The sequence below is a fragment of the Pleurodeles waltl genome, chromosome 7 (assembly GCF_031143425.1).
Source record: "Pleurodeles waltl isolate 20211129_DDA chromosome 7, aPleWal1.hap1.20221129, whole genome shotgun sequence".
NCBI classification, from domain to species: domain Eukaryota; kingdom Metazoa; phylum Chordata; class Amphibia; order Caudata; family Salamandridae; genus Pleurodeles; species Pleurodeles waltl.
In genome coordinates, this window is record NC_090446.1 from 106,272,291 (window position 1) to 106,297,988 (window position 25,698).

Genomic DNA, 25,698 nt, shown 5'->3' on the forward strand with positions numbered 1-25,698 from the left:
CACCCTATTTCTAACAGCCAGCAATCTGTGGTGCAGAAAAAATAAAACAGTGGTGCATGAATTTGATGTACTGGTGCATAATAGGAGTATTTCCTGTCTCCTGGATGGCCCAGGAGCCAAACATCATGTAAATCTGACAACTTGGTCCATAGTTGGAAGTGTTTGGTGGGTTGTATGCCAGGTGTATTTTGAAGTGACGGTACTGAACGATCAAGATCGATGTCATGTATGCAATTGAAATCGCCTCCCCAGAATCCTGGAGCCTAGGGGTCAAGTAACATGGCTGGCGAGATGAGTTTAGAAATGTGCCTTGGGCTATGTTGGGGACATTGGTAGAAATTATAGTGATGGAGCAACCATCTAAGGTACCCTCTAGTAAGACATACCCACCTTCTGTGTCGGTTTGGATTTTAAGTTTTAAATTTAGTGAATGAGATCTCCGGGGCAACCCAGACAAGGACCCCCTGGCCTAGACTGAATACCCTGTTCCATACACCTGTCAGTTTGGCAAGTTCCCTTGTCATGAGAGGGAAACATCACTAGCAACGCGGTCAATACAACGCTATGAATTGACCACACTGCCATCACCACGCGTATGCGTTTACTACGCATATGTTTAGCCCTCATGCCTTTACCACACATATGCATGGTAAGGGCAGAAAGAGCAGTCCGGTCGGAACAGAAAGGAGTAGCGACCAGAGGAGAGAGGTAAGTGGGGCCAGGATTTTTTTTGGGGGGAAGTAGTTTTTAGGACAGGGTCAGAGGGTCAGGAGGTTTTTAGGGCAGGGTGGGGTAGGTTTTAGTGTTCAGGGTGGAGACGGGAGTTCGGGTAGTTTTTTAGGACAGGGTGTGTTAGTTTTTAGGACAGGGTAAGTTTTAGGGTTTAGAGCGGGCCTTGGGGTATTATTTAGGACAGGGCAGGTTAGTATTTAGGGTTTTCGGGTGGGGCGGGAGGCGGGGTAGTTTTTAGGGAAGGGAGGTTTTAGGATTTAGAGCGGGGATCGGGGGATCGGGGTAGTTTTTAGGACAGGGCCGGGTACGTTTCAGGATAGGGCAGCGTAGGTTTTAGAGTGGGGGCAGGGTCGTTTTTTAGGACAGGGCGGGGTAGCTTTCAGGGTTTAGGGCAGGGGAGGGGTACTGTTGGGATAGTTTTTAGGACAGGGCGAGGTAGGTTTTAGGACAGGGTAGATTTTAGGGATTAGGGCGGTGGGGTCTGGGTAGTTTTTAGGACAGGGCAGGGTAGGTTTTAGGACAGGGTAGGTTTTAGGGATTAGAGCGGTGGGGTCGGGGTAATTTTTATGACAGTGTGGGGTCGTTTTTGGGACAGGGTAGGTTTTTGGGTTGAGGATGGGGTGCCGAGGTAGTTTTTTGGAGAGGGCGGGGTAGATTTTAGGACAGTTAATATTGCATCACTGGGTGATTTGAAGGAGAAATTGGTGCTTCCTGTCACCTTATATCCAGCTTATTCTACCATGTGTGATCTGTTTTCAGATGGTGCACTTATCAGGGAAAAACACCCCAAATCCCTGTACATCAACAATCACTATTCATTGATAGCAACTTATATACAGTAAGGCACACATCCCACCACTGTCCAATCTTTTAGATAATCTTTACGATTTATTCTCAAATTCCTCTTCACTCCAGGGTTTCAGTACTTCATATCAGATTAACAGATTCCGTTTGTATTCCAGCCCACATCTAAGTATCCGCTTCAATTCAGATTCCTGCCAACACATGTTTCGTCTGGGAAATCACCCAGTGACTTCATCAGGGCAGCAGATTAATCATTCTCTACGCATCGAATTGTTGTTCCATTTCCATTGTTATTTCCTTTTCCTTAATCAATATGTTGTATTGCTTTTCAGATTCTCATTGAGTCTTCATACAATTTATGCATATTCTCCCCTCAGATCCGGGTACTGTATTTCTTCTCCGTCTTCGTAGCGAGTACACTTCCTTCCGTTTACCACGGAAATGGAAAAACAATTCGATGTGTAGAGAATGATTAATCTGCAGCCCTGATGAAGGGTTTTAGGGCTTAGGGTGGTTTTTAGGACAGCACAGGGAAGGTTTTAGGATAGGGCAGGATAGCTTTCAGAGTGGTCATTTTTAGAACAGGGCAAGGTAGGTTTTAGGAATAGGGTGGGGGTTGGGTAGTTTTTAGGACAGGGCGGGGTAGGTTTTAAAACAGGGTAGGTTTTAGAATTTAGGGCGGGGGAGTCGGGGTAGTTTTTAGGACAGGGCAAGGTAGGTTTTAGAACAGGGTGGGGTAGCTTTTAGGGTTTACAGAGAAGGTGGGGGGTCGGTGTCGTTTTTAGGACAGGGCAGGGTAGGTTTCAGGGTTCATGGTGGAGGTGGAGGGTCGGGGTCGTTTTTTGTACAGGGTAGGGTAACTTTTAGGACAGGGTAGGTTTTAGTGCGAGGCATCGGGTATTTTTTAGGAAAGGGCAGGACAAGGTAGGGTTTAGGACATTGCAGGGTTGATTTTAGGGTTGAGGGTGGTGGTGGGGGGGTCTGAGAAGTTTTTAGGACAGGACGGGGTAGTTTTTAGGGCAGAGCAGGGTTGCTTTTAGGGTGGGGATTGGGGTAGTTTTTATGACAGGGCAGGGTAGGTTTTACGCTTTAGGGCGGGTCGGGGTAGTTTTTAGGACAGTGCAGGGTAAGTTTTAGAACAGGGCAGGGTAGCTTTCAGGGTTTAGGGCGAAGGCGGGAGGTCAGGTAGTTTTTAGGACAGGGCGGTGTAGGTTCTAGGGTTCAGGAAGGGGTGAAGAACCGGGGTAGTTTTAAGGACAGGGTGGAGTCATTTTCAGGAAAAGGGTAGGTTTTAGGGTTTAGGGCGGGGGATCGGGGTAGTTTTTAGGACAGGGCAGGATAGGTTAAAGGACAGGGTAGTGTTAAGGGTTAAGGTGGTGGTGGAGGGGTCAGGGTAGTTTTTAGGACAGGGTGGGGTAGTTTTTAGAACAGGGCAGGGTAGCTTTTAGGGCGAGGGTTGAGGTAGTTTTTAGGACAGGGCGGGGTAGGTTTTAGGTTTCAGGGCAGGGTCCTTTTTAGGACAGGGAGGATTTACGGTTTAGGGCGGGGCCGGGGTAGTTTTTAGGACAGGACGGGGTAAGTTTTAGGACAGGGCAGGGTAGCTTTTAGGATGGGAGTGGGGGTCGGGGTAGTTTCTAGGAGAGGGCAGGATAGGTTTTAGGGTTTACGGTGGGGTGGGGGGGTCGGGTAGTTTTTATGACAGGGAGGGGTAGGTTTTAGGACAGGGCACAGTAGGGTGGGGGTTAGAGCTCAGGGGCAGGGGGTGGAAGGGGCAGTTTTAAGGATTTGGGATTGTGGAATATTGTGTCAGGTGTAGGGTGCGGGGGGAGGGGAGAATTTACGAATTTTGTTGTAAATGCATGTGTGGTAAAGGCATGCGTTGTATAGACACGGTCGTTGTAGAGACCGCGTTGTAAAGGCATGCGTGTTCTGCGTATTCGTTGTTCCTTCATACATCCGTCATGAGATGAGTCTCCTGGAGACATGCAAAGTGTAGGAGTCTGAGATAAGCATATATTTTGTGTCTGTTGGCAGAAGCGACATGCCACAGATGTTCCATGTTAAAGTGGTGTATACCGGGGCCATGAGAGCAATATGTAATTCTTAGGGTGTCTCCAGTCCCCACCGCCCTCCCACCCGTCCGCAGCATTTCGGGAATCAATTTTGCCAGCCAGAGTAAATAAAACAGTAAAATAAACTTGTGGGATAACTCCCCGATCCCTGGCCTAAGCACCTGTAGGTGTCATGCCGCAACCCTCGGAACAATTTAACTAGCGCCCAATGAGAGCTCTCGGCTTAACAATGTCCATGAGGTGGAGATATATCAAGAGGCATTGAGCAACCCATTGAGGAGTTCCATAAGGTAGGTCCCACTGAAAATAAGAAGGGAAGAGAAATCCAGAACCTACATAGGACAAGCATGAGTTCTTGGGGTGAGTAGCCGCAAGTATGAACATCCAGTGTGTGGAGGGGACCATGGGGGAGATGTCTCCATAGTGGAAACCCATGATCACAGATCGTCAGTCTAGCGTGGGGTAACCACCGGGCCCATGGGGAGCGCGACCTGTGAGGAGGTCGAAGTGACTGTGTCCGAGCCAGAGTCCGATAGGAGGGCCAGTTGTATTTGGGAGAAGGAGTTCAAAGTTAGTTGTGATGTCTTGAGTACTGTTTTAGCTTATTTAACAGCTACCTGAGCTCAGGAGGGTCTGGCCCTGGAAGCCTTGCATTTACGTCAGCGTGTGCGAGCCGTCAGCCAAGTTTCATCATTGGAATTCTCCGGTAGAGATTGTATCAAAACTTTTGCGTGCAGCCAAGTCCACACGTCTTCTGGTGTGGCAAACACGTGGGCCACCTTGCCATCCACCACTCAGAGCTTTTCCAGAAACAAGAGCGCATATTTGAAGTTCAACTTCCTGAGACGTAGCTTGACTTTACCATAAGAACTGCAGAGCTTCTGCGCCTCAGCGGTGAAGTCTGGATAGGCCGTGATCACTGCATCCTCCTAGGGCCATGGGCCCTTTGTGCGAAACAATTGAAGCACCAAATCACTGTCTCGAAAGTTACGAAGCCAGACAATAATGGGGCGTGATTGGGAGGTTTTCTGGGTATCCTATGTGCTCGCTCCACTGAGAAGGACTTAGTTGGTTTACCATGACATCACATTGTTTATCAACCAGTTTTCTATAAAGAGCTTCATCCTGGGGCTCTCCATCCATTCTAGAAAGTCCAGTATCCTGATGTTATTGCATCTGGACCTTCCACTGGATTCTTCTCCCCTCTGTTGTAGGGAGGCCATGTCTGCTTGCCGTCATACTATCTGCGTTTCAAGATCTTGTACCATAGGGTGGCGGGAGGTGAGAGAGGATTCCGTTGCGTCCACGCGGTCTGTCTGTCAGGCTGCGGTGATCTGCCCGTAGCACGTTAATATGAATGGAGATTGCATCTATCTGGCTCTCTAAGGATGTCTTAGTTTCTATGATGGCATAGAGGACCCTGTCAAACTTGGCAGAGTGCGTTTGGAGAGTAGTCTCTAGCTGAGTCAAGGCCTCTGCAGTACGATCCACCGAGCTGGAGGGCACGGGATCCTGTAGCTGGGGTCTGATGGTTTTAGGCTTTCCCATCATTGCGGATCAACATGGAATACAAAACACTTGACGTAATTAAGTTGTCACCTCTAGTGACACTCAAAGCAGTAGATAACAAATGATCGGTGACCCACTTTCTTAAGCAAATGTCTCTATGGCTCAGCGAACAGGCAAAGGAACACACAGTACTTTAGAGGTTGGATTGTGTCAGTAGGAACAAGGAGCAGTCACTGTAGATTGGGCGATTGGGCATTGTGAGGGTAATGGTTCCCGGGGAATGTTGCCTCTAATGCAGGAGGTATAGTGTCAGTCCCATGATGTGTTTATAAGGGGTTCATGTGTTCCTAAATAGTTGTAATAACAGTGAACCAAATGGTAGCAGGCTTCTGTTGGGATCAGCGTGGACCAAGCACGTGAGAGTAATCTATACTTTCAACAAATAGGGGTTGCAGTCTCATACATAAGCGTGACACTCAGTAGATGTAGACTCAGTCAGTGTGGGAGGCTGACGGTTGCCAAGAACCTCAAAGCGGGAAGCAGGTAGCTCGTTGTTGCTGCTGTGGCACCAGGGTTCCAGTGGTAGGAACGCCTGGGAGACAGGAGGTTGGGCTAGTCTCCCCAGTCTCACCCTTGTCCACTTTGCACTGGCTTCCGGGTGTGGGGCCCCACTCATTGAGCTCTATCCGCTTTGCAAGCCCTGAGATTGTTGTTGCGTTTCCACCGTCCACCTCCGATCCCTCCACCTCCTCGGGATCCCTAGAAACCTGGTTGGTTCGCAGCTGTCCTGTAACGTGTTCCTGTGCCTTCGCCTCCTTGTCTCTCCTTGATCTCCCCCTTGTTCCATACATCCTGGGAGGTTGTTTTTTTTTACTTTTACTGAGTAGCCCCTGGGATTGTCTCTGTAGCAGGTTTAGCAGCGGACAGACCAACTGGACACAGCAAGCCGCACCAACCTAACGCCGGCCGCTTCTGCTGTGCACCGCAGCCCGAGACTCTGAGCCTGCCTGCCAGCAATCAGCCTTTGGCTTCGACTGGCTCCAAATTATGCTCTCCAAAACCTAGCCAGCAGACCCGGTGGACTCTCAACATTCAGTTGGATAATTGATTGACCTGGGGCAGCCATGCGTTGTCCCACACCTCTGGGTGTTCTCCGCTTGGCCTCTACTCCTATTAACCCCCAGGTCAGATGCTAGCCCCTCAGCAGGCCCCACACCAACGGGGTCCACACCAAGCCACAGAGGGGTGCACAGAGGCACAGCACTATGGAGGGGGGGAAGCGTGGGGGGCAGAGCAGCTTACCCGCTCTCAGCTTACCTCCTCAGATGGCATTAATGGCTCGCTCGGCGATTCTACAACCTCTCCACCTCCTCCGCCGTCGGGTCGGATCGGGTTTTGGGTTGTGGCCACGCTTGGTCGCGCTAAGGCACCTGCACGCTGGGCTCCGGCATCAGTACAAAGCTGACACCGATGAGGCAGGGTGCTGTTGCTGGTGAGGCACTGTGGTCTTGCGCTTTGCTCCTTCACCTCCTCCTCCTGCCTGCAGCGTCATGCCACAGTGTCACATCACTGCACGGTCTCTTCGGGTTCTTATCTACGTCTCCTTGCAGAGGATGATGCCATACCTCATGGCCAGCTGCCTGTCCTGGACTTCACCGATGATGGCGATGACCAGCTGCAAAGCATCAATTTCGGCACTCTCCAGCAGATCCTGGGTGCCATCCAGACACCATCTCCCGTTGCAAGGAGGACACCATGCGTTGCAGGGTCTCCAAATGAATCCAACAGACATCCCACACCACCTGCCAACTTAACCAGAGCCCTGGACTCCCAGGACCCAGACATCATCTTCCAAAATGCAGCACTAGGAGTCCAGCGGAAGCTGGCACAGCAGATGCGGGTGGGGATGGAGACAATGGAGGGCAGCCTAGCAGGAGTCCAGGAGTGCCTCAGTCCGAATGTGGACAACTTTGCTGCCATCAGAGGCACCCACTCTCCGCTACATGGACTCCAGGGGTCCCTGGCCTGCATAGCTGGTATCCTGAGGCAGAGGCTTGACTAATTTCCACCCCAAAGTGGCACCAGCATGATTGACAACAGGCTGGGGGTTATCCAAACCATCCTGGAGTCCATGGAGTGGATTCTGGGCTCCCTCAGTGATAACCTGGCTCCCTGTCTCTGTGATGTAGTTGCTGTGTTGCAAAATCAGCAGTATTTCCATGTTGCAGTGATGCCTTTCATCTATCCCCAGATGATAGCTGCCGGGGCCTTTGAATCACATCTCCAGCCCCTGATGTGTGTGTGCCTCCCTCAACTTCAACTCCGGCACCCCCCATGGCACGGGAGGTACCGCACACATCAGAGGATGAAGATGTGGAAGCAACATCATTCACCCGAAAAACCACCTGGTAGCTACAGCCTGTGGCACACAAACAGTTTCTCTTTTGCTCTGTGCTGAAGATCACACCAGTGTTACAACATCTATCAATGTCTGCCTTTCTCTCTCCTACTGTTGACCAATCACACATGTGAACTGTCATTGTGGCCAATTACTGCATATTGGCAATGTGATAATCTCGTCACTGATGCGCTCCTCTCCTACACTTGTCTCATGGCATGCTGACCCCACCCCCCTTGGACTCTGTCTGGACTTCCAATGGTTTGGGATCTCTCAAGGGGTTAGTGTCCTGTGTACTGAACAGTACATCCAATAACATCGTATAACATCCTAATAAATCTACCCAAGACATCAGTTGTCTTGAATCAGTGTCTGAGTCAGGAAATGTGTGAACTTTATGCATTGTGTGAAGCCTATACACTTAGGGGCCTATGTACCAAAACAAATGGGGTAGGACGGTGCTGCAAGCAATGGAGCTGTGCTGAGCTGCATCATAACTTAAACACAAGTAATTACTGTATGCATTAGGATAATGTCCAAACATCTTTATTCTCCAGTACTAGTGCAGATGCAGCTGTCTAGTGCCAATCGAAGCACACTTGCAGGAATCCTACCTCCGTGCACATGCATAAACAGTAAAAGCTCCTTGGTAAAATGCAGTACACTAAAAATAAGCAAAAACCAGGGAAAAGATTTGTCTGTCTCCCTGTTGTGCCATGCAAAAGATACCCATGGGCTAACATCATTGTTTTGGCACTGGCTCAGGTCTACATTCCATTATAAATCTGAGGCAATGCCAAATGGAATGGGTGCTGCATGGCTAAGCCCACAGCGACACCCATTGCATGTCCATCTGCCGCAAAAATTTGCAATGGTGGGGAGCCATGTCTATAATGTGTGTTAAGCCACATTAAGCATTAGCTTTATGCCACTTTGCAAAAAGGTGAAAGTGCACAGTGCCACTTGAGTATAACAAAAAGAGATGCTCTGGTGGTGCTAGGGGCTTGTCATTATGCCCCTGAGATCTTGTGTAAGGGATTGTGTGGATTTGTGACATACACAAAGTCACACCACACTGACTGGAACATGATTGAGGTGACTGCTAACTATGTGAACAAGCATGGTGAACCACAGTATCCCAAGCATATAATTTGACAGTTAGCATGCATGTATTGTGATAGCTGACAGCAATCACTACATAAGTGGCTGGACCTAGCAAGGATGGTAGTTGCAGGAAAACCATTGGTGTCACAGATGAATGATGCATGTGTAAGAGTGTGAGGGACAGTCATGAGTGTCTCAGTCACAAAATCTAGATTTAGGGGGAGTGCAACGACAACAACATAATGACAATGCAAGTCACATTACTTCACAATACTGAGAAATGATGTATGAATACCAGTTGTGTGACGTGTATCCAGGCACATCCAGAGTGTCACATACATTGCTGGAAGATGTCAGGAGTTGCAGATGTGACACCATTCCCAACCTGACAGGAACATTGCCATTGGGGATACACATAGGGGGTGATTTTAACCTTGGCGGACGGCGGAGGCCGTCCGCCAAGGTACCGCCGTGAAATGACGGCACCGCGGTCAAAAGACCGCGGCGGCCATTTAAACATTTCCGCTGGGCCGGCGGGCGCTCTCCGAAAGAGCGCCCGCCGGCCCAGCAGAAATGCCCCTGCAACGAGGACGCCGGCTCAGAATTGAGCCGGCGTAGTTGCAGGGGTGCGACGGGTGCAGTTGCACCCGTCGCGTATTTCAGTGTCTGCAAAGCAGACACTGAAATACTTTGCGGGGCCTTCTTACGGGGGCCCCTGCAGTGCCCATGCCACTGGCATGGGCACTGCAGGGGCCCCCAGGGGCCCCGCGGCACCCCCTACCGCCATCCTGTTCATGGCGGGTTTCCCGCCATGAACAGGATGGCGGTAGGGGGTGTCTGAATCCCCATGGCGGCGGAGAACGCTCCGCCGCCATGGAGGATTCAATGGGGCAGCGGTAAACCGGCGGGAGACCGCCGGTTTACCCTTTCTGACCGCGGCTGAACCGCCGCGGTCAGAATGCCCTCGGGAGCACCGCCAGCCTGTTGGCGGTGCTCCCGTGGTCGGTGACCCTGGCGGTCACCTGCCGCCAGGGTCAGAATGACCCCCATAGTCACACATGTAAGCCAACTACAACTTGCAAAGGCATGTGCCTAACATGATGTGTGCGTACATGCTATCACAGAAGTAGTAAGTCAGAACGGTGACCATATAGTGGGAATTGTTAAATGATATATTCTACTACAAAACTAGGGTGGTCATTCTGACCGCGGCGGGCGGCGGTCGCCGCCCGCCATGCGGTTACCGCCGAATGACCGCACCGCGGTCAAAAGACTGCGGCGGTCATTCCAACTTTCCCGCTGGGCCGGCGGGCGACCGCCAAAAGGCCGTCCGCCGGCCCAGCGGGAAAGCCCCTGCAACGAGGAAGCCGGCTCGGAATGGAGCCGGCGGAGTTGCAGGGGTGCGACGGGTGCAGTGGCACCCGTCGCGATTTTCACTGTCTGCAAATCTTTGTGGGGCCCTGTGGCATGGGCAGTGCAGGGGCCCCCAGGGGCCCCATGGCACCCGTTCCCGCCATCCTGGTTCTGGCGGTGGACACCGCCAGAAACAGGCTGGCGGGAAGGGGGTCGGAATCCCCATGGCGGTGCTGCAAGCAGCGCCGCCATGGCGGATTCCCTGGGCCAGGGGAAGACCGGTTCCCCTTTTCTGACCGCGGCTTTACCGCCGCGGTCAGAATAGCCCAGGAAGCACCGCCAGCCTGTTGGCGGTGCTTCCGCCGCCCTCTGCCATGGCGGTCATGGACCGCCAGGGTCAGAATGACCCCCTAAGTCTAAAAATCCTAAACTAACTAAACTACCTACACTAAGCTATACTACACTACCTTAGCCTACCTTGTTCTGAAAACTAACTTAACTTAGCTCAACTTATCCTAAACATGTGACGCCACATGATAAAGATCAACCTTGCACTCCCTTAATATACATCTAACGACAAGGACAACAGTAACTAAAGCTAAACATTGACTAACTAAACATATGGGCCAAACAAATATATATTTTATATAGAGTTTTTGAAATTTTATTATTTTTTGTATTTTTTATATATTTTGATACACATACCCAAGACATCACCCCCCTCCCCAATCACGAAAATAAGAAATACCCTACACCTCACTTAGAAAAAATTACCACTAAGTACTACAAACTAATCTACACTATGCGATCTTACCAAACCCTAACTAACTAATTACCCCAACTATATACATGCACATTTCCAAACGGAAGGGACGTGCTGAGTCTGTGTGCAAGCGCCCCCCACTGCTTCATAATATGTGCTTTCAGTATGCGTAGTAGTGACAAAATCTGCCCAATCTGGTGCTCCAACTGGGCAATAAGGTACTTGTGGATGTTCCCAACTCAGTTCCCCCTTGAGGGAAGGCCCTCCAGGCCCCCAATGCATGCTCCTGGTCATATCTCCTCTGCCTCCTCTGGAACCCCTTGGCAACTTGTCTAATGTGACAGTACCTATCTGCTCTCTTTGCAAATTGTTGATTCTGGGGTGCACTCATGTTTGCAGCTGCAAAATGATTTGGACATGTCATCCACATTTGTATACTTTGGCAAATATAAACACGCATGCAATGGCTAACACATCTCATTTAACATTCTGAAGGGCGGGTGGGACACACCTGCACATCAACAAAAAACTCTATGGTATTGAGACTAGCTATTGTTGCACAATAACATTGAACCCTCTTGGAAAATCATTTACGGACCATGTCACCATTGACTAAGATTGTCATACACATCAACCATGTGACCAAGCAACGTCATACTCATCATGGTGGTTTGCTCTCCAATGTCCCTCATGCTTGTGCAAGTGACCTCAAATCTGTTGACATTTGTAAAGAAATGGCTCCCTGTTGCAGTTACCCCCCACTTTTTGCCTGATACTGATGCTGACTTGACTGAGAAGTGTGCTGGGACCCTGCTAACCAGGCCCCAGCACCAGTGTTCTTTCACCTAAAATGTACCATTGTCTCCACAATTGGCACAACCCTGGCACCCAGGTAAGTCCCTTGTAACTGGTACCCCTGGTACCAAGGGCCCTGATGCCAGGGAAGGTCTCTAAGGGCTGCAGCATGTCTTATGCCACCCTAGGGACCCCTCACTCAGCACAGACACACTGCTTGCCAGCTTGTGTGTGCTGGTGGGGAGAAAATAACTAAATCGACATGGCACTCCCCTCAGGGTGCCATGCCAACCTCCCACTGCCTGTGGCATAGGTAAGTCACCCCTCTAGTAGGCCTTACAGCCCTAAGGCAGGGTGCACTATACCACAGGCGAGGGCATAGGTGCATGAGCACTATGCCCCTACAGTGTCTAAGCAAAACCTTAGACATTGTAAGTGCAGGGTAGCCATAAGAGTATATGGGCTGGGAGTCTGTCAAAAACGAACTCCACAGCTCCATAATGGCTACACTGAATACTGGGAAGTTTGGTATCAAACTTCTCAGAATAATAAACCCACACTGATGCCAGTGTTGGATTTATTAAAAAATGCACACAGAGTGTATCTTAGAGATGCACCCTGTATTTTACCCAATTGTTCAGTGCAGGACTGACTGGTCTCTGCCAGCCTGCTGCTGAGAGACGAGTTTCTGACCCCATGCGGTGAGAGCCTTTGTGCCCTCTGAGGACAGAAACAAAGCCTGCTCTGGGTGGAGGTGCTTCACACCTCCCCCCTGCAGGAACTGTAACACCTAGCAGTGAGCTTCAAAGGCTCAAGCTTCGTGTTACAATGCCCCAGGGCACTCCAGCTAGGGCGATGCCCGCCCCCTGGACCCATCCCCCACTTTTGGCGGCAAGTCCAGGAGAGATAATGAGAAAAACAAGGAGGAGTCACTAGCCAGTCAGGACAGCCCCTAAGGTGTCCTGAGCTGAGGTGACTCTGACTTTTAGAAATCCTCCATCTTGCAGATGGAGGATTCCCCCAATAGGATTAGGGATGTGCCCCCCTCCCCTTGGGAGGAGGCACAAAAAGGGTGTACCCACCCTCAGGGCTAGTAGCCATTGGCTACTAACCCCCCAGACCTAAACACGCCCTTAAATTTAGTATTTAAGGGCTTCCCTGAAACTAAGAATTTAGATTCCTGCAACTAACAAGAAGAAGGACTGCTGAGCTGAAAAACCCCTGCAGAGGAAGAACAGAAGACACCAACTGCCTTGGCCCCAGACTTACCGGCCTGTCTCCTGCCTTCCAAAAGAAACCTGCTCCAGCGACGCTTTCCAAGGGACCAGCGACCTCTGAATCCTCTGAGGACTGCCCAGCTTCGAAAAAGACAAGAAACTCCCGAGGACAGCGGCACTGCTCCAAAAGAACTGCAACTTTGTTACAAGGAGCAGATTTAAAGACCCCTGCAACTCCCCGCAAGAAGCGTGAGACTTGCAACACTGCAGCCGGCGACCCCGACTCGACTGGTGGAGAACAACCAACTCAGGGAGGACCCTCCGGCGACTCTACGACTGTGAGTAACCAAAGTTGTCCCCCCTGAGCCCCCACAGCGACGCCTGCAGAGGGAATCCCCAGGCTCCCCCTGACCGCGAATGTCTGAACTCCATTTCCCAACGGCTGGAAAAGACCCTGCACCCGCAGCCCCCAGCCCCTAAAGAAACGGAACTTCTGTGCAGGAGTGACCCCCAGGAGGCCCTCTCCCTTGCCCAGGTGGTGGTTACCCCGAGGAGCCCCCCCCTTGCCTGCCTGCATTGCTGAAGAGACCCCTTGGTCTCCCATTGAAAACTGAAGGAAACCCGACGCGTGTTTGCACACTGCACCCGGCCACCCCCGCGCTGCTGAGGGTGTACTTTCTGTGCTAATTTGTGTCCCCCCCGGTGCCCTACAAAACCCCCCTGGTCTGCCCTCCGAAGACGCGGGTACTTACCTGCTGGCAGACTGGAACCGGGGCACCCCCTTCTCTCCATTGAAGCCTATGTATTTTGGGCACCTCTTTGACCTTTGCACCTGACCGGCCCTGAGCTGCTGGTGTGATAACTTTGGGGTTGCTCTGAACCCCCAACGGTGGGCTACCTTGGACCAAAAACTGAAACCTGTAAGTGACTTACTTACCTGTTAAAACTAACAATAACTTACCTCCCCCAGGAACTGTGAAAATTGCAGTGTCCACTTTTAAAACAGCTTATTGTGTTTTATGTAAAAAGTATACATGCTAAAGTAATGATTCAAAGTTCCTAGAGTACGTACCTGCAATACCTTTCAAATGAGATATTACATGTAAAATTTTAACCTGTGGTTCTTAAAATAAACTAAGAAAAGATATTTTTCTATAACAAAACCTATTGGCTGGATTTGTCTCTGAGTGTGTGTACCTCATTTATTGTCTATGTGTATGTACAACAAATGCTTAACACTACTCCTTGGATAAGCCTACTGCTCGACCACACTACCACAAAATAGAGCATTAGTATTATCTCGTTTTGCCACTATCTTACCTCTAAGGGGAACCCTTGGACTCTCTGCATGCTATTCCTTACTTTGAAATAGCACATACAGAGCCAACTTCCTACATTGGTGGATCAGCGGTGGGGTACAAGACTTTGCATTTGCTGGACTACTCAGCCAATACCTGATCACACGACAAATTCCAAAAATTGTCATTAGAAATTGATTTTTGCAATTTGAAATTTTTCTAAATTCTTTAAAGTTCTGCTAGGGCCTTGTGTTAGTCCCTGTTAGCATTTCTTTTAGAGTTTAAAAGTTTGGTAAAAGTTTGAATTAGATTCTAGAACCAGTTTTAGTTTCTTAAAAAGTATTCCAACTTTTAGAAGCATAATGTCTAGCACAGATGTGAATGTGGTGGAACTCGACACCACACCTTACCTCCATCTCCAGATGAGAGAGCTAAGGTCACTCTGTAAAATAAAGAAAATAGCAATGGGCTCCAGACCTTCCAAACTACAGCTCCAGGAGCTGTTGGCAGAGTTTGAAAGAGCCAACCCCTCTGTGGATGGCAACACAGAGGATGAGGATAGTGACTTGGAGGAAGATTCCCCCCTACCAGTCCTATCTAGGGAGAACAGGGCCTCTCAAGCCCTGACTCCACAAATAATAGTCAGAGATGCTGGTTCCCTCACAGGAGGGACCAACCTCTCTGAATTCACTGAGGATAACTCCAGTGAAGAGGACATCCAGTTAGCCAGGATGGCCAAAAGATTGGCATTGGAAAGACAGATCCTAGCCATAGAAAGGGAAAGACAAGAGATGGGCCTAGGACCCATCAATGGTGGCAGCAACATAAATAGGGTCAGAGATTCTCCTGACATGTTGAAAATCCCTAAAGGGATTGTAACTAAATATGAAGATGGTGATGACATCACCAAATGGTTCACAGCTTTTGAGAGGGCTTGTGTAACCAGAAAAGTGAACAAATCTCACTGGGGTGCTCTCCTTTGGGAAATGTTCACAGGAAAGTGTAGGGATAGACTCCTCACACTCTCTGGAAAAGATGCAGAATCTTATGACCTCATGAAGGGTACCCTGATTGAGGGCTTTGGATTCTCCACTGAGGAGTATAGAATTAGGTTCAGGGGGGCTCAAAAATCCTCGAGCCAGACCTGGGTTGATTTTGTAGACTACTCAGTGAAAACACTGGATGGTTGGGTAACTGGAAATGAAGTGCATGACTATGTTGGGCTTTATAATTTGTTTATGAAAGAACACATTTTAAGTAACTGCTTCAATGAAAAGTTGCATCAGTATCTGGTAGACCTAGGTCCAATTTCTCCCCAAGAATTGGGAAAGAAGGCAGACCACTGGGTCAAGACTAGGGTAACCAAAACTTCCACTGGGGGTGACCAAAAGAAAGGGGTTACAAAACCTCCTCAGGAGAAAGTGGGTGACACTAGAAACAAAGAAAAAGAGTCCTCTGTAGGCCCCCAAAAACCAGACCAGGTAGGTGGGCCCCGAGACACAACTCAAAACAAAGGTGGGTACCAGGGTAAGAACTGGGATGCCACTAAGGCATGGTGCCATAACTGTAGACAGACAGGGCACCACACCAAGGACACTTCTTGTCCCAAAAACAAACCCCGTAGCAAAATCCCAGCGGTGACCAGTGTAGCCATTGGGGATGACTCCTCAGATGAGGAGGTCTTCATAGCCTTCAACTGGAAAAAGGGCCCAACAGGTGAGTTGGAGATTCCAGAGGGAAGTAGACACTTCCACCACCTACTGGTGAATGGAATCCCAGCCACTGCCCTGAGAGACACTTGTGCCAGTCACACTATTGTGCATGACAGGCTGGTGTTCTCAAACCAGTACATCCCAGGTGAGATGGCCAGAGTAAGAGTTAGTCCAGACAGGGTCACTGATAGGCCTGTGGCTTTTGTGCCCATAGAAGTGGGTGGGACTTTTAGCTGGAGAAGGGTGGTAGTCAGTACAGACCTCCCCCTTGATTGTCTCCTTGGAAATGACTACCCAGAGGTTAGTCAGAGCCCAAGAGAGGAACTGGTCCAGTGCCAGTCCTCTCCCAAGGACTCTGGAGGTGCTACCCCTGCAGTAACTGCAAGTAGGCCCCAGAAGAAAAAGAAAGGAAAACAGAGTAGGAAAGGTGGACAACCTTTAGCCAAGGTTCCAGCAAGCCAGGGAGATTCTGCTCCAGTAGGGGAGAACTCCAAAAATGGCACTGTTAAAGTCCAACCTGACCCACAAGAAGTCCTGGCTAGTCAGGCAACTGTTAAGCCTGAGTGGGTGGCTCCTCAGCTAACAGAAGAAAGAGTGGAAGAAGGGTGTTTACTACAAGATGTGGTAACCCCCCACTCTAATACAGCAGACAGGCACCCAGAACCCAAAGAAGCCTGTAACTTAGCCCCTTCCCTTGTAGGTGAAGAGCTAAAGGTGTGGTTCTGGGCACTGACAGCTGTCAGTGGCCTCTGCTGGGTGTTAGCCTTTATGGCTGCACTATCCTTGGCATGGTGGTCTGACCCCATACCAAATAGCAAGTTAGGCCCCCTGACCCGGTTGGTCATGGTGGGGTTACTCCAGCTCTGGGTAACCTCTTTGGGTAAGCTAGGGGTGACCCTGGCTAAAATAAGACTAGCAGAGGTGGATACCTCTAACCCCAAAATAGAGAGAATGGGTGGAGACATTAAAGACACAGACAAGAGGCAGTTCAGATTAGGTCCTATCACTGTGGAAGTGGGTCAATTCCCCAGAGGGAATGACCTGAACAGGAGGATGTAAGGCAGAGTAGGCCCTGCAACAAACCAGCCTATTTCCTCTACTCTTCCTCGCCTGACAGACTAGGAAGACTCTCCCAGCTTTGGCTGAGTCTCCTGGCCTTTGGGCTGGGGGGGGGGCTTGTGTAAAGAAATGGCTCCCTGTTGCAGTTACCCCCCACTTTTTGCCTGATACTGATGCTGACTTTACTGAGAAGTGTGCTGGGACCCTGCTAACCAGGCCCCAGCACCAGTGTTCTTTCACCTAAAATGTACCATTGTCTCCACAATTGGCACAACCCTGGCACCCAGGTAAGTCCCTTGTAACTGGTACCCCTGGTACCAAGGGCCCTGATGCCAGGGAAGGTCTCTAAGGGCTGCAGCATGTCTTATGCCACCCTAGGGACCCCTCACTCAGCACAGACACACTGCTTGCCAGCTTGTGTGTGCTGGTGGGGAGAAAATAACTAAATCGACATGGCACTCCCCTCAGGGTGCCATGCCAACCTCCCACTGCCTGTGGCATAGGTAAGTCACCCCTCTAGTAGGCCTTACAGCCCTAAGGCAGGGTGCACTATACCACAGGTGAGGGCATAGGTGCATGAGCACTATGCCCCTACAGTGTCTAAGCAAAACCTTAGACATTGTAAGTGCAGGGTAGCCATAAGAGTATATGGGCTGGGAGTCTGTCAAAAACGAACTCCACAGCTCCATAATGGCTACACTGAATACTGGGAAGTTTGGTATCAAACTTCTCAGAATAATAAACCCACACTGATGCCAGTGTTGGATTTATTAAAAAATGCACACAGAGTGCATCTTAGAGATGCACCCTGTATTTTACCCAATTGTTCAGTGCAGGACTGACTGGTCTCTGCCAGCCTGCTGCTGAGAGACGAGTTTCTGACCCCATGCGGTGAGAGCCTTTGTGCCCTCTGAGGACAGAAACAAAGCCTGCTCTGGGTGGAGGTGCTCCACACCTCCCCCCTGCAGGAACTGTAACACCTAGCAGTGAGCTTCAAAGGCTCAAGCTTCGTGTTACAATGCCCCAGGGCACTCCAGCTAGTGGGGATGCCCGCCCCCTGGACACATCCCCCACTTTTGGCGGCAAGTCCAGGAGAGATAATGAGAAAAACAAGGAGGAGTCACTGGCCAGTCAGGACAGCCCCTAAGGTGTCCTGAGATGAGGTGACTCTGACTTTTAGAAATCCTCCATCTTGCAGATGGAGGATTCCCCCAATAGGATTAGGGATGTGCCCCCCTCCCCTTGGGAGGAGGCACAAAAAGGGTGTACCCACCCTCAGGGCTAGTAGCCATTGGCTACTAACCCCCCAGACCTAAACACGCCCTTAAATTTAGTATTTAAGGGCTTCCCTGAACCTAAGAATTTAGATTCCTGCAACTAACAAGAAGAAGGACTGCGGAGCTGAAAAACCCCTGCAGAGGAAGAACAGAAGACACCAACTGCCTTGGCCCCAGACTTACCGGCCTGTCTCCTGCCTTCCAAAAGAAACCTGCTCCAGCGACGCTTTCCAAGGGACCAGCGACCTCTGAATCCTCTGAGGACTGCCCAGCTTCGAAAAAGACAAGAAACTCCAGAGGACAGCGGCACTGCTCCAAAAGAACTGCAACTTTGTTACAAGGAGCAGATTTAAAGACCCCTGCAACTCCCCGCAAGAAGCGTGAGACTTGCAACACTGCACCCGGCGACCCCGACTTGACTGGTGGAGAACAACCAACTCAGGGAGGACCCTCCGGCGACTCTACGACTGTGAGTAACCAAAGTTGTCCCCCCTGAGCCCCCACAGCGACGCCTGCAGAGGGAATCCCCAGGCTCCCCCTGACCGCGACTGTCTGAACTCCATTTCCCGACGGCTGGAAAAGACCCTGCACCCACAGCCCCCAGCCCCTAAAGAAACGGAACTTCTGTGCAGGAGTGACCCCCAGGAGGCCCTCTCCCTTGCCCAGGTGGTGGCTACCCCGAGGAGCCCCCCCCTTGCCTGCCTGCATCGCTGAAGAGACCCCTTGGTCTCCCATTGAAAACTGAAGGAAACCCGACGCGTGTTTGCACACTGCACCCGGCCGCCCCCGCGCTGCTGAGGGTGTACTTTCTGTGCTAATTTGTGTCCCCCCGGTGCCCTACAAAACCCCCCTGGTCTGCCCTCCGAAGACGCGGGTACTTACCTGCTGGCAGACTGGAACCGGGGCACCCCCTTCTCTCCATTGAAGCCTATGTGTTTTGGGCACCTCTTTGACCTTTGCACCTGACCGGCCCTGAGCTGCTGGTGTGATAACTTTGGGGTTGCTCTGAACCCCCAACGGTGGGCTACCTTGGACCAAAAACTGAAACCTGTAAGTGACTTACTTACCTGTTAAAACTAACAATAACTTACCTCCCCCAGGAACTGTGAAAATTGCACTGTGTCCACTTTTAAAACAGCTTATTGTGTTTTATGTAAAAAGTATACATGCTAAAGTAATGATTCAAAGTTCCTAGAGTACTTACCTGCAATACCTTTCAAATGAGATATTACATGTAAAATTGGAACCTGTGGTTCTTAAAATAAACTAAGAAAATATATTTTTCTATAACAAAACCTATTTGCTGGATTTGTCTCTGAGTGTGTGTACCTCATTTATTGTCTAAGTGTATGTACAACAAATGCTTAACACTACTCCTTGGATAAGCCTACTGCTCGACCACACTACCACAAAATAGAGCATTAGTATTATCTCTTTTTGCCACTATCTTACTTCTAAGGGGAACCCTTGGACTCTGTGCATGCTATTCCTTACTTTGAAATAGCACATACAGAGCCAACTTCCTACAACATTTAACAAACTCATCTGAGGAAGGACTGCAAGTAATATGTGGTCTCACAACAGAACAATATATGGCAAGTACAGATGTCAGGACACATTGCTAAATGCTAATCTGAGTGTGAAAGGCATTATTTGTGAAATTGTTGGGTGGTGCAGCCACTCATATTGACACAGGCCAGTCCTTGGTGAGCTGTGCCATGACTTGATGCATAATCCCAGAGTAACTTGTTTCCTCAACCTATGCTGGCCATTGTTTGCATATGTGTCCCAAACTATGCTCAGCATGTTGCATAACAGCACTCAGTATCGCCACCTCATATGTGGGTGCATGCATGTCCTACACCACATCCGCTCAGGGATCGTGGAACAGCGCTGGCTAATCATGTACATGGTCGCGCATTTGTAGTTAAATCACATCTTGACAACATCTAGATCACCAAGAGGTGATGATGCTGTGGTTTATGGCATGTCATATGTCAATGTAGCATGGATATCCCTCTGGCCAAACATACATGACAAGATATGTGAGGATGACATAGATTAGAAATGTTGCAAACTAATACTCAGATAATGGGGAATCACACCACAATGGTGGTTGAAATTTGGGCATATCAAGTGTGGTATGTGACCTGCTAATATTAGGTGAAAATACACATGGCAATGCATCACACGATGAGCTGAGCTACTCAGTGCTACGTGTGGCACACAGATCAGATACATGTATAGTCAACATCATCTTGCAACCAGGCACACATGTGTTGGACCCTTAACTTCGGCCACATGTCCCTACTGTCATCACTGTTATGGGACCCATGCACCATGTGGAACATTTCCATGACCTTTGCTATACATGCTGCCACCAGTGGAATCATTTTATGGGATGCACATCCTACAGACATCTGCAACCATACATTACATATCCTGGTATAGCCTACTATGTTTGTGGTAGCGTACAGGCACTTGGTATATGACATTGCATACAGCATACAACTACACACACAATACTTGCATGACACATTACACATACAGTTTGTTACTCACTGGTTGCATCAGGGTCATCAAAGCTTTCCACCTCTACGATAGTATATGGTGGGGGTCCAGCTGCAAGAGGAAACATGAGACGTGGCACTGTGAATGATGCACAAGTAACACTATGAACAACTATTGCACATCAGACATCATTAGTCAATAACCTTTGTATACCGATGTTGATTAACACTCAATAATGGTACCATACATATCTCAGTGACATATATTGGTAGGACAGGCTGACATGTACACATATGTGCTGGAACCTAACATAAATGTCACGGCTATATTATACAATACAAGTATTGACAGATTACTTCTTATTGCAACATTTTTGAAACACTGGTAATTGTCATGTCACTCTGCAGATACATGACTCACAGGCCACACTCAGCCATGACTGTATTTACTCCAGTGTAATCCCTTACATCAAATGTACATGACTCTGCAACAAACAACAGTAGTTAGGCACTTAGTGGATGTGGACACATGTTCCTGGTAACCATGTACTATTCCACCATGACACAGTAGTGTCCGCATTGTCTGACAATCTAATGCTTGTCCAAAGGAGCAGACATCAGCCTGTCATGCAATATTGACAACTTACAGTTCCCCATGCAGTCAAGTATTGGGATGTTTAGGACAGACATGTGCTATGGATTTGTTTGTTATGCCATGCACGTGGTTAGTTTGTGTTCCTCATGTGGTATGTCTGTTATAACAGTGCAACAATCTACTTGATCCAATCATGGGTCATAGGGCACTTTAAGTAAGATATCTACGTTCATGTCAGTGACTGTCACCTTACCCTCTGTAGGTGTATCACTACTGTTTGTAAGTGTTAGGAGATGTTTTACCAGTACAAAATCGGCTGTGATTATACTTAGCATTAGTCAGTGCTCACAATGTTGGGCCATACAGAGAGCCTGATGTACCTAGGAGAGACATTGAGTTTACATATTTTGACAATGTTTTTGCAAGTTCAACTTTGACAGTACAACTCCTCACCACATAGGTTTGCACATAATTCCCTTCTAGCACACACTGTGCATGGCAGAGTTGAAATCACACAGGGATGTCAGGCTCCACTTCAGTGCACACTGAAGTGCAAGTTCCTAAGTTTACGTCTACTATCCCCTGCTCTATTGTCTACTAGAGACTTGCAGGATGTTGATGTCACCCTTGCCCTATTACCTACTAGGGACTTACAGGTTGTTGATGTCACCCTTGTCCTATTATCTACTAGGGACTTACAGGAGATTTCTGTCAGCCTTGGATTCCCATCTACTGGGAATTACAAGAGTCTGCACTTTGGAATTGTATTTGAGCCTTTATTGCATTGGCACTCCATTGGTAGATAGTGCGACAGGGACATGTATGTAGACCCCGGATACAGATATTGTCAATTTACACATACATCACTCATACTTGTTTGTGCTGGGCAAACACACAGGTGGACTTGCTGCCAGTGTGACTGGGATGTTAAGTAACCTACACAACGTGTGTGCTTACGTTCATGGTGTTATATATTTACACAATTGTATTGTGGATTGATATATTGGAATAGTTTAGACATTCCAACCTGTAGAAACCAGATAGTGTACTATAGGTCTCAATTGCCACATTTCTGGCACTGTTTGGACAATTGGTATTTGCTCCTCATCTTCCTCATCCTGACTGTACAATCCTTCATGAATGCCACTGTATCTTGTCCATGTAATATTTGCCAATGAACCTTGAGTTTGATACAGGGCAATCAATTATAACTGTTACTAATCCACTGAATGCAGGATGGATGACTAACGTCCACACATCTCTGGACTCTTGCCATAGCACTTCTCTAGTCTGTGAGTCCCCTTCACAAAGTGGCTTTGCCAGTTCAGTACAAGAGTGTCTCAGCTGTCCTTCAATATATGTGTGTTTGACATGGGCACTCACACACAGCTGCTGCCAAAATCCTTTGTCAGATGCACAATGAGCGTGGACGCATTGTATGTGTTCTCCTGACAGCTATGGTACACACATGCATGTGTAAATATGTATGTGTCCAGATTTACACATTTTGGCAGGGGATTGAGAGATGCAATTACATTGTTTTACATACATGGGAGATGAGTGCTTATTTGAGTAAAACACACCTACACAAACTGGTTCTGTGTCCTCCTTATGTCAAACACGATTTGTCATGCATGTGGGTGTCACTGAAGGATATGTGAGGACATTTTCACCTGTGTTTGGGACATGAAGGTATTGCGTTGTCACATAGCTGACATTGACCTACTGTTGTGAGCACTGGCTGCTCTTGTCCTACCAAGGGCTGACATCTGGGTAACATTCCTCTCAAGGAGTAACATTGTGGCATATATCAAATTTCAACCCTACAGATCTTTGTGATATATATGTGTTTCAATGTGACATATATGTTACACTCACAATGCAAGCATGACACCGGCGCATTCCATTTTTATTGTTTTGTGTGAAGTTGTAAGGTGTTCCGGAGTATGGGCCAGATGTAGCAAATTGGCAATTTGCGACTTGCAAATTGCGAGTCCCTGCGACTCGCAATTTGCAAGTCGCAAATTGCTATGCAGTACGATGTCTCAGACACCGACTGCGACTCGCTATGGGGTCGCAATGACCCACCTCATGAATATTCATGAGGTGGGTCGCAAATTGCGGCCCCATAGCAAGTATAGGCACTCGCTAACATGGAGGCCTGCTGACGTCAGCAGACCTCCATGTTCGTGACCTGCTTTTAAATAAAGCAGTTTTTTTTTTTTTTAAGTGTAGCCCATTTTCCTTACAGGAAAACGAGCTGCACTTAAAAAAAAAACGAAACCTTTTGTTTCGGTATTTTTTCAGGGCAGGGAGTGGTCCCTTGGACCACTCCCTGCCCTGAAAAAATATTTTTGGGTCCAGTCACAAACTGGAAGGGGTCCCATGGGGACCCCTTCCAATTTGCGAGTGGGTTACCATCCACTTGAAGTGGATGGTAACTGCGATGCCATTTGCGACCGCGTACGCGGTCGCAAATGGTATTGCATCCCACTGCGACTCGCAAATAGGAAGCGAACACCCCTTCCTATTTGCGAGTCGGAAATGCATATTGCGAGTCGGTAACGACTCGCAATATGCATTTCTGCATGGCAAACCCACGTTTGCGACTCGCAAACGGCGATTTTTGCCGTTTGCGACTCGCAAATGGTTTTCTACATCTGGCCCTATATTCCTACTTGTTTTCACACTGTTTTGGCCTAGTTTTTGTTTTCTAAATGTGTATGGTTTGCTATTAAATTTGAATGTGGCAGATACTCCAAGACACTTGTGTGATCAAGTGATTTATTTACAAGCTAACGGGAAGCGAAATTTTCAGTGCAAAATTCAAGAGAAGAAATTGTCAACAATGTGTGCACTCCTGCATGACCCAGCAGTGATGTGTTGTCCTTCCCCATCCTGAGGTGTGGCTTCATTGTCCTCCTCCTCCTCCCTGGGGTCTTCCAACTGTTCCTCCCAGAGGACATTAGTCCGCACACATGTTTTGAAGAATTACACAGACAACAATCATCTTACTCACCAGTGGAGGTGAGTACAGCAGTCTCCCCCCTGAGACATCTAGGCATCAGAATCTTGATTTGAGTTTGAGGATGCCCAATTTACACGCCACTACGTTCCTGGTGCGGACTAGCGCCACATTGTAGGCCTTTTCGCGATCACTCTGTGAATTTAGAGAGGGTGTCATCACCTAGGGCTGTATGTCATAACCTTGATCACCTGCAAAGAAAGATGAGAGACAGTGTCAGCTTTGCCCCTGTGTTTTGTTCCAACTGGCCTTGCATAGTATTTGTTTGTGAAGTAGAGATACTGACTTGCACCTGGCATTGTGTGGTTTCCAGTTTACATGCATGAGTGTAGTTGCGTGTGATGGTGCACCTTCCAGCCACTGACACAGGCATAGGGGCTTGTTGATAGTGTGAATTGTGTGGAATCACAGTTCACCCATATTAGATGTGTGTGATGTTGCAGATGCTTATACATGTGCCCAGTTCTATGGGACCTGCCAATGAGCCATGTTGTGTGAGTTTTCTTCTAGTTTCTGTTATACATGCTATGAGACAGGTGTTGTGCCCTGTGTGCAGCATGCCCCCCAGCATTGCCCACCTCCTTGGCACACAGAGCTGTTATCCATATTTCATGGCAGACATGCATATGTTTGCGTAGACATCATGCAAAGTGCGGCATGTTTGCTTAAGATCTACTGAAATGTCTAGGGCTGATTTATAAGGCACTGTGGCACAGGACAGGGAAGGACACGTGTTGCTGCGCCACCCTGCACCACTGTGAAAAGCCAGCAATATGCCATATCAACGAGATACAGTGCATTTCTGTCCTCGGCCCCTGCACTAGCACAGAGTCAGGTGCCAAGCTGCAACATGGGCACCATTGCACCATGATGCATAGATGCCTGTGTTGTGGCTGTGACTGATTATGTGTTGGAAGATGTGCCTTCCTGCACATGACCAATCAATGATGGATATTTAGGCCCTCATTTTGAACACACTTTCTATAGACCGCCGCCCCCCTGGTACCCTGTCGGCTGTATAATAAACATTCTGCTGGGCCGGTGGGCAGAAACATTGTTTCCGCCCGCCGGCCCAGCAGAATGCCTAGCCGGGACATTGCCGGTGGCTCCACATGCCTCTGTGCGGCGGGCGCAACTGCACCCGTTGCGCAGATTACTGCCTGTAACTCGGCCCATGACCTGCGCGATGGGCACTGCACAGGGGCCCCTGCACTGCCCATGCCAAGGCCTTAGTCTTCCTATGTGTGCTGCAGAATGCATCAAACATAGGAAGATGGAAATTACTTTTGTGAAATCAGGTATTTTTTTCTGGTTGCACCATGGTAATGCCACCCATAGGGTGGCATTCACATTTTAGTACTGCTTTGGGTTACCATTGGTCTGTAAATGTGGGGCTGTGCCAAAATCCAATGGGTGTAGAGGATGGAACAGCAACACACATTGCACACAACTTTCACACTAAGGACTATATTATT